General features: G+C 42.7%; 1 non-coding gene across 1 annotated transcript; it reads right to left on the bottom strand.

The window, feature by feature from the left end:
* Positions 1-2518: 2518 nt before the first annotated feature.
* Positions 2519-2642, bottom strand: LOC125393823 (small nucleolar RNA SNORA40). The gene has a single exon (XR_007229976.3). It is a non-coding gene; the product is annotated as a small nucleolar RNA SNORA40 (small nucleolar RNA).
* Positions 2643-12633: the final 9991 nt, after the last annotated feature.

Genomic DNA, 12633 nt, shown 5'->3' with positions numbered 1-12633 from the left:
TAAGACAAGATTTTAATGTTGTTTGCAATTATTTTATGTCTATACTAATATTTTACATGCATGCTTTATTACTTACCAAGAGAGCTTTTAAAATAGCCACGATGAAGACATAACAAATATATAATAGAGAGAAAGAATCTTGATGTAGATGCTTTCTTGTTTCATTTTGGTTTTTCCTTATTTTTTGTTTATTTTGACTCTTTTTGGAGAGAGAAAGAGAAATAACATGAAATTGGGTGAGTGGGTGGGGAGATTCGGGAAGAGTTGGGGAAGGAGGAATAAAATGATCAAAATACAGTGTATGACATTAGAGTTTTACTCAGCGGTAAAAAACAATGACATCTTGACTTTTGCATGCAAATGGATGGAAATAGAGAACGCTTTACTGAGTGAGGTAAGCCAGACCCAAAAAGAGGAATATGGTATGTATTCACTCATAAGTGGATTCTAACCGTAATTAAAGGTCTTTGAGCCTATTATTCGTGATCCTAGAGAAGCTAAATAAGAAGGTGAACCTGACAAAAATCATGTAGCTATCTTCCTGGAGATTGGAAATAGACAAGAGTGCCAGGTAACCTCGGGTGCATGGGGGGGGGCTGTTGGAAGGGGAGAGGATTAGAGAGAAGGGAGTAGGGGAGGATTGGGAAAGATCAGGGAACTGGGATGGGGAGGAGGGAGAATGGAGAGATATGGGATCAGGGAAGTATATACCTCAACTAAGGGAGTCATTTTAGGGTTTACAAGAGACTTGAGTATAAAGGGGATCCCAGGTCCAAGGAGAGATCCCCAGATTGTTCTCTGGACAGAGGAGAGGGTGCCTGAACCGGCCTTGGCCCACAACCATACTGATGAACATTTTGCATATCACCATAGAACCCTCATCTGGCGATGGAGGGAGATGGAGGCGGAGACCCACGTCGAAACACTGGACCTAGCTCCCTAGGTCCAAAGGAGAGGCAGAAGGAAGGAGAACGTGAACAAAGAAGGCAAGAGCAGAGGAAACCTTCATCCGACGTTGGATGGCGATACAGACGGAGACCCATATTGGAGCACCGGACGGAGCCCTCCACGGTCCAAATGAGGAGCAGAAGGATGAAGAAAATGAAAAAATAAATCAGGACTGCGATGGGCGCCATCACCCACTGATACAAGGGGACTGATCTAATGAGAGTTCACCAAGGCCAGCTGGACTGGAACTGAATGAGCACGTGATCTAACCAGATTCTCTGAATGTGGCTGGCCCGGAGTCTTTCTGAAAAGCCATTGACAATGACACTGGGACTTGTTTCCTCTGCATATACTGGATTTTTGGGATCCAGTCTGTTTGGATACTCACCTTCCTGGACTTGGAGGGAGGAGGGAAGAACTTGAACTTACCACAGGGCAGGAAACCCTGACTACTCCTAGGGATGGAGAGGGAGGAGGAGAGGGAGTGGGGGAAGTGGGAGGGTGTTGGGAGGAGGGGCGGAAATGGAAACTTTTATAATTTAATAAACTTTAAAAAAAATACAGTGTATGAAAAATTAAAAAGAAAAAAGAGAAAAAAGTCCTCATTCTAAAAAGAAAACTCTAAACCTTGGAAGAGTTGAGAGCTACCCCACTGAATCCCACCCTCACGTTTAGCGCCTGTCTCCTGTCGGTTGCTGCCTTATCCCAAAGAAAGGCTGGAAGGAATACTAAAGGGGAGAAAGCAAAGGTGACAGACAGCCCCAGGAAAGACTTGGGCTTGTCTGCTAAGTGTGTTTTTCCAAGGCGAAGCCCAATCCAAAAAGGCTCCTGCAAAGAAGACCTGAAGGGGAAACGAGAATACGCGCCTGTTAGAGTGGACAGGGAAAGCCCTGCTGAAGACAGAGACCAGGCACAGACAGCAGAAGGGGCTGTGGGTGCCAGTGCAATGAATTTTGATATCTAAACATCTGGTGACTTTATAGTTTGAAATAAAATTTTATAAAATACGTTTAAAAAGAAACGTAAATTACAAGGTCTACTTTAGACACACAGGTTCAGACACCCTCATAAGAGACCAAGGTTTTATTTGAAGGAAGCCTCTTAGCCGTTACCATGCATGCTAACACTGGAGAGCAACAGCTGTCATCACAGAAGAGGAGGAGGGTGGAATGCTGAGGTTCTCAACCAAGGATGCAAACGGTATGTTCTGGAGAGTGTGGAAGATGTATGCTATCCTTTGTGTTTCTGTTTTGTTTCTATTTCATTTTGCAAAGATGTATTTAACTGTTAAGTGCATGAGTGTTTTGCATGCATCTATGTATGTACACTGTGTGTGTGTATGTGTGCCTGGTACTGCAGAGGTCAGAAGAGGGTGTCGGATCCTCCCTGCAACTGGCATTACAAGGAGTTTGAGAACCACCACATAGGTTCTGGGAATCAAAGCTGCATCCTAAACCAGAGCAGCTAGTACTCCAAACCAATGAGCCATGTCTCCAGCCCCGTGTTTTGCTTTATTCTTAGGATCAATCTCATTATCAAATACGCCATCACTTTGTGCTTTCTTGCATATCATATTCCTTCTTACAGGTATCAAAACTCACTCAGAACATGAGTTCTGGGGTACAAGAGAATTTACTTTTGCACCTGTCTTATATGTTTTATCCATCCTTTCCACAAACACGAACATAAGTGCTGTGTCTTGTGCTTTGCTGATCTCAAGAAAAAGTTTGAGTCTCTGAGAGAAGGATGTGAGTAGGCCTAAGGAAAGCCAAGTCGGAGGAGACTTTTGTAAGGCAAACAGAGACACCCTCATAAGGAAAATATGGACATTGAAGAAGAAGTGGGTGTGGTAAGAAACAAAGTCAAGCCATGAGAAGGAGGGCAGTCCACATGATGCCTAAGGAATAGAAGTGTGGCCGGGTGGTGGTGGCGCACACCTTTAATCCCATCACTCGGGAGGCAGAGGCAGGCAGATCTCTGTGAGTTCGAGGTCAGTATGGTCTACAAGAGCTAGTTCCAGGACAGGCTCCATAGCAACACAGAAAAACCATGTCTCTAAAAACCGGAAGAAAAATAAAAAGAAATAGAAGTGCAGGCTATAGTGTAACTCGGTTATTCAGTTGGTAGAATGCTTCCTTAGCAAGTCCCTTGATTACATTTAGGCATGGTGGCAAATGCCATTTAGGCTATCACTATGGGAGTTGAGTCAGAAGGATCAAGAGCCCCAGGTCATCCTCAGTCTCATAGCAAGTTTGAGGCTAGCCTAGTCTACCTAAGAGCCTGTTTCAATGAAAAGAAATATAAAACTATGGTTATAGACTGAGGCCTCCTGAGAGGAATCTTTAATGCCATGGAAGCTTGGCTCATACCTGAAGATGCTCAACAATGAGAGATGCCACAAAAACACACCCAACAAAGCTACATCTGTAACGCAATGTTTCATGCACAGCAGAATCACCTAAGGAAATTCACCTACTCAGATGCCTGCCTTTCACCTTCCTAAATGTACAATTCAACTAGACCATAGGTGACTCAGCACATGGTGGTTTAAAACACACCCCAGGTGAATCTACCCTGTAAAGAAGTTTGGAAACACCTACTACATATGTGGAATAGACAAGCCAGAAGAGCGTGGCCAAGCAAATGAAGACAGAAGTAAGAATTGAAATACAACATCCTGAGAGGAAGACAATCCTCCTCGTCCAGAGTAAAGTGGTTCACAGATATCTACATAACACAGCTTTGGAGAGACCCACTCCCAGATGTAGCCCTATAAATCATTGAAGTTCACAGGCAAAGAACATACCCCAGGAGTAACAAGTCAGGAGAATACACTGCATGAAGAAAACAAATTAAATCTCATTGTATGTGTGTCACTCTTTGTGAGGTGCCTGGATTCAAATTCACAGAGACAGGACTGTGAGAAAGGGCAGTGGGGTGTTTGTACTCAGTGAGCACAGGGATTCAGTTCTGCAAGGCAAACAGACTTCTGAAGATGTACAGTCTTAATTGCATGGAATTGACTCAACTTCACTTTTCAAGTTACATAAAACAGCACATTTTGTGTTGTGTAGGTTTTGTCACACTTTAAAGATAATTTTCAAAACTGTCATGGCGGAACTTAAAACCCAAGGGCATTGTTGATCAGTGACCCAACCATTAGACCTACAGATTCTTAAATGTGATTGCGTAGGAGAAGCTCAGGGAAGCTTCAAAGAGCACCACGGCCCTATTGCTATGCCCAGATGAACTGATTTAATCGGCCTAGAGTGGAACCCCCAAAAGTGTTTTTAAGTGGTTCCCCAGGTGACTCTAATGTGTAGCTATGGTTGCGAATTGCTGTACTAAAGCACAGTTAATTAAATAATTATCACTAATAACAATTATTGAAAGAAGATGAAAATGAAAAGAACAATTTAATAACAATGACTCTAAACTTCCATATTGTATTTACTTCTCAACCAAATGAAAAACAATTAAGTTGGTGTATGATTGAGCGTCCCATACAGCTCTGTCTGGGGAGATTCTCAGAGCCCCATGGAACAATCCTGGAGTATGGATACCCAAATCAGTTAGTGGCAGGATTCTTGGAGGTCTGATCTTGGGTGAGATGCAGAGATCAGCTGAATCAGGGTACAGAGGTCTCCTGGGGTCAGATCTTGGGTGAGATGCAGAGATGAGCTGAATCAGGGAACAGAGGTCTCCTGGGGTCATCTGGGTGCCTGCCCACTTGTGTTGGGCTAGATGTGAGATGGAAGTACTGTTCCTGTATGTGCACTATTGAGTGACTCCAGTAACCAAGTATCCTCATTAGATTTGGGGTTTGTTTGCTTCTTTGTTTCAACTTGGCACACACTAGAATCAACTGGAAATAGGAAACCTCAACAAAGAAATTACCTCTCACACTCTCCTACAGACCAATCTGATGGAGACATTTTCTCTACTCATAATTAGTGGGAGGGCCGTTCAGCCAACTCTGGGTGGAGCTACACCTGGGCCAGATATTCTGGGCACTATAAAAAAAAAAAAGCTATAGAAACATTATTCCTTCATGGCCTCTGTCTAAGTTCCTGTCTCTGGGTTCCAGATATGACTTTCTTTGATGGTGGTCTCTAGTCTGTAAGGCGAATATGATTTCCTTTGATAGTGGCCTCTAGTCTGTAAGATGAAATAAACCTTTACCTCCCCACATAGCTTTTGGTCAGTGTTTCAATCACAGCAACAGAAAAACAGACTAGGACACCATGCAAAGCAAGTACATAATAGAACACAGACGTGCTACTAGGGGCCCATGAACTTTTCTTATGCTTTAAAAGGTTCCATTTGTTTGTGTGGTAGAAGGGTATGTGCCCCTACGCATGCATGGTGGTCAAAGGATAATTTGAGGAGTCAGTTCTTTCTTTCCTGAATGTGTGTCCTGGAGATCGAACTTGGGTCCTTGGCTTTTATCTACTGAGATTCAAACTTACTTTACAAAATGGCCTTCAGTAAGATGCTTTTGACCAATGGACGATATGTATGTTGAGTGTGTTTAAGGTAGGCAAGGCTAAACTGATTTTTGCAGGTGAGATTCATTAAATGTAGTTTTGAATCGTGACAGCTCTCTTCACGAGTTGAGGAGCACATGGGTGTGGAAAAATAAAGCCAAAAGTAAATGGGTCAGTGATGTCATAAAATAAAGTTGAAGTTAAAACTAAATGGGTATGGACCCCTAGATGTTTACTTTATAATCAATAAAGTTAAAATAACCATGAACTCAGAAAACAGTGGAAAATTAGACATTATGTTTTTCATTTGCCACTGTCATTTCATTCTAAATTAAAAAGTTACTGTGACTGTTAATTATGTGTATATGTCTGTGTGTCTGTGTGTGCACATATGCACATAAATGTAATGCCCACTGAGGCCAGAAGAGGGTGATCAATCCCCTGGAGCTACAGATAGGTGTGAACCCCCTAATGTCGGTGCTGGGGATAGAACTTGGGTCCTCTGGAAGGGCAGCAAATGCTCCTGTTGAGTAGCCCTCCAGCCCACTTCCTATCATTTCTTTGAACGACAACAGCTATGTTTTATTTATTGTGTATTCACGGTGCCACTCTGCCAAAGCCCGTCACCCTCATTTATAAATGCTGATATGATCCAAGGACCCTGATGGAATTAAGTGACTCATTGCCATAGTCCTCTATCTCCCCATGTATGACATCAGGTGTCGCGCCTCTCCCACTTCTATATGTGACTTTTTAAAAAATCTTCTTTCTAAAAAAATGTTAGATGCCTACATTATGCTTCAGAATTACTGTTAAGTTTATAGGATGAACATGTATAAAGAGTCTCCCATATGAAACACTTTATACAAGAAACTATTAATTCAAAATTCTATAAGGCATATATTCAGCAAAAGTATAAGCTACTGTTGTTGGAGGGACATTTGTATCCCATGGGATAACACCCAGACAGCTCCTTTCAGTCCCAGCTCTTTCACAGGGACACTATCTTTAAATGGTCAGTGAGGCTGTAAGGCTCTCAGAGATCAGTGGCAGGGTCCTGGCAGTGGTACAGATGGCAGTGATTAAATAAAGACAGCCTCCTCCCACATCTAGGATGGGACTGTCAAAATGCCATTCTTTCTCTTCAAATTTCCATGGTGGTTTGAAAAGCATGTTTTCCTTTCTCTTTGTTTCTTCTACTGCTTTGAGACAGCATCTCAGTAGTCTTGCTAGTGTCAAATTCTCAAATTTGATATATAGATGAGGCTGGCCTAGAACTTCTAATCCTCCTGCCTCTACCTCTCAAATTCTAAAATTATAGATGCCAACTGTGGTGGTTTGAAAGAAAATGGCCCCCCAAAGGGAGTGGCACTATTAAGAGGTGTGGCCTTGTTGGAGGAAATATGTCACTGTGGGGGTGGGCTTTGAGGTCTCATATATGCTCAAGCCATACCCAGTGATACAGACCACTTCCTGTTGCCTGCTGGTCAAGTTGCAGGCCACTCAGCTACTTCTCTAGCACCATGTCTGCCTGCATGCAACCATGTTCCACCGTGATGATAATGAACTGAACCTCTGAAAATGTGAGCCACCCCAGTTAAACGTTTTTCCTTTTTTAAGAGTTTCCATGGTCATGGCGTCCCTTCATAGCAATGAAAGCCCTAAGACACAATTTAGGGACTGGGATGTTGCTGTAGCCATGGTTTTTTTTTTTGGTTTTTTTGTTTGTTTGTTTGTTTTTTTGAGGAATTGGGCCAGAAAAAGCAGTGGAATGCTTTAAGAACTGTTTAATGGGTCATACCGATAGGAAAGTGAATAACAGTGGTGCTAAGCATGATTTGAGTTGTGGGGGGCTGACTCAAGAGGTGTCACAGAACCTTAGTATGTGGCCTAGAGATTGCTCTTGTGGTATTTCAGTGAATACATCCACCATACCACACAGCTTGAAAAGGATATTGTGTGTGTGAGTGTGTGTGTGTGTGTAAGTGTCTGTGTCTGTATGTGTGTCTCTGTGTGTGTCTGTGTATCCATTACACGGCACATATGTGGTGGTCAGAACCTCAGGCCCCTTCCACCTTTTGTCTGAGTCAGGGTCTCTCATTGGCCTCTAACATAGGCCTGGCTTGCTGACCCTGGAGCACCCAAAGATCTGCCTGTTTCTACCTCCCATCTCTCCATTGCAAATGGGATTGCAAGTCTGCACCACTCTGCTTAGCTTTTTAATGTGAGTTCTGGGGGGGGGGGGGTTGCTGAACTCAGGTCCTCACGCTTCTGAGGCTAATGTTTTACTAACTGAACCATTTCACACACACACACACACACACACACACACACACACACACACAAAGAATATTCTAACAATATACCACAGACATAAGTTAAGTGTCTTGGGAGTATATAGCACAGTCCTGTCTGATGCCATCTAGTGTCCACAGACATAAGTCAAGTGCCTCGGGAGTGCACAGTACAGTCATACCTGATGCCATCTAGTGTGCTCGACTCCTGCAGGACCACTGCCCATAGGACACCGTGGGAAAGGGCACGGAGCTGCGCTAGCAACTGACTGATACGCATGCCCATTTCCTCTCTCATCCGTCCAGTTCCAGGTGCCGCCAAATCAAATCAAACAACAGGAAAAATGTCATCCCAACAAGGTCTTATTTAATGCTCCAGACTGCTTCTGATCCATATTGATCAAGCTTCAATTTGAAGCTGGAGCCTGCAGCTGTAATTGAGATCAATATGGAGTCTTTATTCAGATAGCTCCCCCACTCTCTCTTGGATAAAAAGCACAAACAAATCAGATCATTTAAAAAAAATAAAAGACAACTACCTTTAAAAAGTTATCAGCAGGTATTTATGCTTCTGATCGTTTTAAACATTAGAACAGATAGTTTTTAAGGAAATAAAGGGAAAACTACAGCAATCAAACAACCTAAGATGTGCCACAGCCTTTACTGATTCAATTGTGATTATAAGATTTAACTTTTGAATTTCTGTTGCCTGCTTTGTTTTGGTTTCTGCCTTCATAAATCTCTGAATGCACTCTCCACGGTGGATGAACATGACTTTTTACACACATTGAACTGGTAAACGTTCCTTATATACCCAGCACTGTGTAGAGGGGCAAGAAGAGCCAAAAAGGAATCAGTGCCATTATCCTCGGTGTCTAGGCATAGGTAATCCTACAATCCAGGGTGCAAAACGGAAATGCACACATAAATAATTATGATGTAAAACAAGATATGACATTAAAAGTCTGAATAAGTTGGGCATGGTAAAGAATGTCTGTAAGCCCAGAACTGGGGGACAAAGAGAAATTGAGGCAGGAGGATCATGAGTTCAAATCCAGCCAGAGCTACATAACAAGATCATGTCTCAAAAGGGCATGGGGGAGTCTACATGTGAACCAAATAAAGACCTCAGGAACGCCTTTGGGAATGGAAGAAAGGAAAAGAAACCTTGGGAATGGTTTACATTTAACAAAGATATATAAAGACAGTATCAGCCACTTAACTGTTTCCTTAAATAAATTTGTAGTGTGTGTGTGTGTGCATGTGTGTGGGTGTGCACATATGTGTGTGTGCATGGGTGTGGGTGTGCACATATGTGTGAATGTGTGCATTTTCTCTTCTGCTTAGAAGACAGAGTTGTGTTTAGTTCTTACTTCATTTCATTAAGGGTAGCATGAATTCTAATTGGTCTTAATAATAAAAATCTGAAGTCAGATATTAGGGGGTGAAAGCTGAAACATAGAAGCAGAGCAGCCACCCACTAGAGTTCTTACCTATACAAAATCCTCAGACTGAATGGGCTGAGCTCCTGTCTCCTCCTGTCTTACATTCTCTCTCCACTCAGCCACATAATTTCCTGTCTCCAACCTCCCTAGAGCTGGGATTAAAGGCATGTGCCTCCCAAGTCCTGGAATCAAAGGCATGCGATCCCAAGTGCTGGAATCAAAGGTGTCTGCCACCACTACCTGGCCTCGATGGTTAACTAGGAGCTAGCTCCATTCTCTGATCTTCAGACAAGTTTTATTTGTTAGAACACAAACAAAATATCACCACAATTAAGCTCTGAGTTTATTAGATATGGTTGGTGGGCATCTGTAACCCCAGAAGTTGGAAGGTAGAGACAGGAGGACCAGAAGTTCAAAGTCATCTTTGACTATGAAGTGAGTTCAAGGCCAACCTGAGTGACAAGAGTTCAGCAGACACTCTCTCAATGAGTAAACACACACACACACACACACACACACACACACACGGAAAAGAAAGTGATGTATCTGCATGAGATAACTGTGGGGGACAGAGCAGGAGACACAGTAGTGACCGAACTAAAGGCAGGGACTATACACACTAAGGGTGAGAGTCAAGTTTGAAATAAACCATTTTATCTTTTGAAAGGGAAGGATCTATAAGTAGTCAGAGGAGCCAAAAGACCTGGTAAGGGAACCCTGGCCTGGCTGGTAGCAAACCTGGCCAGGTGGAAAGAAGGTGGCCTTGGACATCACACACCTCTGGTTCTATGTTTTTTGTGTTTTCAGAGCACCACCTGGTCAGCCGTTGCTTTGAAACAAACGGCCTGGAACGCAGCTCCTTAACACAGCGTTCATTTTGCCACTGCCGCAGCTTAGGCAGTGTTCAGTGAACAGGGGTTTCTGCTCCAATGGACACCTGCTAGACAGTTTGAAGCCAGGACTAACATCCACTGCAGGGTCCTCCACTCTGATGTCTGGTGCTGTTGGGCTTTTGGTTGGAATTACCACCCCGGCCTCTTTCCCTGATCTTGACTCATAAGCTTTATGCTTTCTCAAACTTGGTAGCTCAGTTGCCAAGGAAAAGACCACAAGGACATCTGCATCCATTCTCTGACCTTGCCTCCAGAATCACTTGGTAAGACTTCCACACATTCTATTGGTTGAAGCATAGCTTGGTTCCCAGGATGGGAAATGACTCTAGCTCTTTATAGGGTGTTATGTATCTAGACTGACAGGTAGCCCTGTTAATACAGTCTGCCACACATTGTGTGCTTTCTAAACAGTGTATAGTTGCTAAAGAAAGCTTGATGCAAGGTATTTGCAACAAGCAAAGCATTTTTGATGGCCCCAAAATACACTGAGACACTCTTCCCCCTCCAAGAATACACAGTTATATGCATGGGCCGGTGAATTTCTAAGAGGCCAGTGAAAGAGACCAGCAGAAACAAACAAATAAGCTGAGCAGAAAGTGAGCTCCGAAGATGTTCAAACCTAAGGATGAAGTGTGAGCCAGAGAGCACTGACAGGCGGAGGGATACTTCAATCTTCACACTTGATATGCAAGTACGAGGACCTTGATTCGGACCCCCTGGACCCAGGTAAGAGCCAGATGTGGCAATGTGTGTCTGTGATTCAGAGATAGCAGAGCTAGGATGTAGATGAGGAAGGTCCCTGGAACCCGCTGACTAACTAGCCTCGTCAGACCAGTGAGCTCCAGGCTCAGTGAGAGAGCTTGTCACCCTAAAAAAGGTGGAGAGTGGTTGAGACAAACACCTTTTATCAACTGCTGGTCACTACATGCCCATGAACACATATGCCTGAAATGCATCCACTGGAACACACACACACACACACACACACACACACATACACACACACAAGGCACTGTCAGACCCAACTGAAGAAAGAATCAAAGAACATGGGGCTTTCATAAAGTCAAGGGCTTTAAAACATAAAAAAGGAGAAAGTCAAAGGGTACCCCACATCACTGGAGAGAAAACAATGGTAGAAATATGGGTGTGTTTTGCTTGTGTTTGTTTTTTTTTACAGTCGGAGAGGGGTTCATAGAAAGAAGGGAATATATACTCTGAATAGCAGGGGTTCACTGAAAGATTGCAGAAGGATGAAATGATTTGTGTGCAGAAAGTTTTGAACCAGGGTCACTATGGTCACAGCTGAGCATTGAGTAGTCAGCACGGTGTCAGTCAGCTTTACAGCTCTTGCTAAACACACAGAGATGGTGAATCAGAACGTTTTACAGTGTGAAAATTGGTAGGGATATTTCAGGCATAATTATTATTCTAACTCAAATTTATGACATCTCTACAAAGTGATAAAACATTTACCATTTCAACTTAATAAAGTATGTATACATACATCTTACATACCTGTGTAAATACATACATAAACTATACATGCATACATAAATACACAGAGACAGTTTATATATGTATTCCAACTATAGCCACAGTGTCCTTGACTGGTTAATGGGTAGTAAATGTTTATTTTGGTTCTTTGTGTGTTTTGAGTTTTGTGCAAATATTGATTTAGTGACTGAGTAAAAAGTTTCTTCTAGGGTCCACCCTCAAATAACATACCCCCAGGAAGACTAATCAGGCATGTGACCCATGTTCTCCCTCCCAGCATCCCAGAGCAGAGGTTATGTTCACTGCTTCAAACCCCTTTAGATCTGCCCACATGCCTCTTGCCTCTTGCTGTGGAGCTTTGCTCAGCATCCCTTAGCCACTTCTCCCCAAAGAACACAAGCCCCCAGAGTGGGCTGTACCTCTGCTTCAGCACCATGAGCAGAGTTGGTATTAATTAGTTATTGAATTGAAATGGATTCAGAGTGCACTGGAAACCACGTATGACATTGTCCTACCTTCATTTCTGTTTCTGTGATAAGATGCTCTGACACAGAGCAATGCAGGGAAGGAAGGGGTTATTTGGGTCACAATTCCAGATCACATCCTATTAATTCAGGGCAGGCAAGGCAGGAACTTAGGAGTCACATCCATAGTCAATACAGGGACAATAAATGAATAGATCCATGTAGCTTGCTCTTAGCTACTTTTTCTTTCTCTTTTATTGTTCAGAACATCTTGCCTAGGGAATGTTGCTGCCCATGAAGGGCTGGATCAATTAACAATCAAGACAATCTATTTTAGGCTAATTATTAAGATTTTCTTTCAGGTGATTCTAGGTTGTGTCAAGTTGACAATTAAAACTAGACATAATTTTATTATTATGCACAGACATATTGGACCTAATTTTATTATTATGCAAAGATATATTATTAATTAGCACAAACATAAGTTATCTAGTCAACATGACTGTTAATGATTCCACAATAAAGCAGCATGGGCTGTTTTCCAAGGACCTGTGATTGTTCATTTTAAATGAAGACAATACAAGCTGTAGTATCTGCAATGCCACTTA

Source organism: Myodes glareolus, chromosome 4 (assembly GCF_982192425.1).
Source record: "Myodes glareolus chromosome 4, mMyoGla1.1, whole genome shotgun sequence".
Taxonomy (NCBI): domain Eukaryota; kingdom Metazoa; phylum Chordata; class Mammalia; order Rodentia; family Cricetidae; genus Myodes; species Myodes glareolus.
This window is presented reverse-complemented; position numbering and strand designations above follow the sequence as displayed.